Source organism: Gavialis gangeticus, unplaced genomic scaffold (assembly GCF_001723915.1).
Source record: "Gavialis gangeticus isolate Ggan-Ray unplaced genomic scaffold, GavGan_comp1, whole genome shotgun sequence".
Taxonomy (NCBI): domain Eukaryota; kingdom Metazoa; phylum Chordata; order Crocodylia; family Gavialidae; genus Gavialis; species Gavialis gangeticus.
In genome coordinates this window covers 56,446,146-56,448,884 of record NW_017728995.1, presented here as the reverse complement: position 1 = coordinate 56,448,884, position 2,739 = coordinate 56,446,146, and positions in this window count along the sequence as shown.

The window sequence follows — 2,739 nt, the reverse complement described above, 5'->3', positions numbered from 1 at the left end:
ATAGTTGCTGAGGTCAGGTGTTGGGAGAATCAGGAAAGGGGAGTGGGGGAGGCAGTGTGGGGGCAGGTGAGTAGGTAATTAGGAGGCAGTAAAGGGGCAGGCAGTGGGGCACAGGCAGTGGGGCAACAGTGGGAGACAGGCAGAAAGAGGATGGTGGGGGATAGGTAGTTTGGAGGTGGGAGTTGGGGAGGCAGCCTGTTCCCTGCTACCTGTCCTCCTTTCCTCATGCCCCCTTTGTACCTGCCCACCCACAGCCTCAAGCCTTTCCCTTTCCCCCAATCATCCTATCCTCTCCCTGCTGCTTACCCTTGCTCTGGTACTGGCAGGCACCATCCCCATTCCCAAGCACAGCCCTCATGCTATGTGGCACTGTTGCTATGGGGTAGGGCTGGAGCCATGCTCCAGGCTCCATGCTCTGGCCTAAAGTAGGGATGGAGTCTGCCAGCACTGAACAAGTATAAGGGGGCAGGAGGAGTGACGGTGGGGGCAGAAACTTCAGGGTCTGGGGGAGACAGAGGAAGAGAGGATGGGAGACCAAGGCTGTAGGGGGCAGAAATGGTGTAGGGGAGAGATGGGAAGAAGGAAGGTGCTAATGAATGGAGAGGCAGGGGGTGCAGAGGCAGTGGAAGGGGCAGGCAGGAACTGCAGTCCAGCCTTGACCCAGGTTCAGGGCCATAGGCCACTACCCCTACCCCTGACTGTGTCCTTATATTCCCCCCCATGTTACATAAAGGGGGAAAGCCTCGTCTTGGAATTGTGTAAATATGATAATCTATTTGCAGGGGTGAAAATTTCCAATATGAATTATTCAGGAATTAAACATGAGTACTACTTTTGCATAATGAATCTGAAATAGCAATATTTTTCTGTACAAAAGGAAGCAGCTAGGATACTCTGTCAGTGTATGACATCTTAGATATTTAATAATCTTGTTAACTAATGAAACACTGCCCTATATAGGGCCTATATAGTTTGGCAATGACAATGAAAAATAAGATTAAGGGGTTTTCAGTCACTGGCCACACCAGTGGCAATGCAGATGTAGACTGCTTTAGCGGGAGCTCCTATGACAAAAAGGCACCCTATGGAACAGCAAGAGCCTGACTACTGTACAGGCAGTCCTCGACTTACAACATTTGGAGTTAAAATGTTTCACACTTACAACACTTATAAATTGACACCCTATTTCAACCTTCTGATGTCAGTTTTGACTTTACAACGCTTGATCCGATGCCAGCAAACAAGTTAGATGCATTGCCCATCTCCCTGGAGAACATCTGTCCAAACTTCCTTGGACACTTTCTTTAAGAAAGCAGACAAGATGCCAGAAAAACCTGCAGTCAAGATTCCTAAGACTCCGGCCAAGAACCCTTCAAAAAGTCCAACCAAGAGCCCTTCAAACAGTCCAGCAAAGTCACGTCGAAGAAGTCCTTCCAAATCAATATGATTACTATTTACAATATAAATACATTAATGTAGCTATATTACTCATCTATAATTGATTGAGTACAAAATTCTGGGTTATTTTTGGTGAAGTAGGGTATCAGGCCTTGTTTTAGGAACCTATCCTCCATTTATAACATTGTTTCCTACGGGAAAATTGATTCCGAGTTGCAATGTTTCGACTTAAGATGTGGTTTTCAGGAAACAATTGTGTTGTAAATCCAAAGGCTGCCTGTAGTTTGCTTTGAAAGGGCATGTGATGCTCCATGCAGCAAGGGAAACCAGCAAGCATGTGCTTCCTCACAGCCTTTTCTCATTCTCTGAGGGGTGAAAAGAATGTGCTTGTGCCCATTTCCTGTGAAAAGGACTTGATGAAGAATGTCCTGGCTTTGAAAGCTTGTCTGTGTCTGTCCCAGTCATGCAGTTGGTCCAATAAAAGATATGACCCACAAAAATTCTTGCCTTAAAACCAATCACACTTTCTCTCCCTTCTAAAACCCTTGGAAATACATACAAAATTGGGCAAAATCCATTCAATAGCAAGGGCTACATTTTTAACCTCCCAAATAAATCTTTGGACCCTTTCTCAAGCAAGTAGAAAATTCAGAGGGTGGAGCTGTGTATGAGACCAGAATCAGGAAGTCAGGCAATTACTGACTTAGAAAATACTGTTGACACAGCATTTCTAGAAATGTTCGGACATACCTTTGTATGTTAGAACACCTTAAGAGATCTGATGAACTAACAGTGAAGGTGAATTGGTTTACCAACTTGGGAATGGCAAAAGGAATAGAAATTCAGAAAAAAAGTAAGGAAAACAAGAAGCTGAGTACAGAGATCATAGTGATTAAGAAATATTTAGTTATTTTGCATTTCTGTGATCAAAGTTTTGCATGTAGAAATACAAAGAGGTCTGACCCTGAGGAGGTAAATTGTACAAGGATGGAAAAGATCAAGTTGTTGCTAGAGTTTTCCAATAGCTTTTTCTTTCTTTGTGGTAAAGGTGACAGGTTTTGTTTTGTTTCCAACTATCCATATATACATCAGCTATAATACTGGTAGCTCTCTTATGATGAAAATTATGGATTTAAATCAGAAAGGAGGCCACTTGAAAATGTTTAGATCTCACTGGAAAACTATTGATAATAGACGTACAGTTGTTCTAACAGACAATGCATTAAATCTTATATAGATAACATAACAGAAAAATGATATGGGCCAATCTCAGAATGATGAGGAACTATTTCCAAGAGGTCATTTACATTTTGGCTTCCATGAAATTCTTGCGCTTGTCTG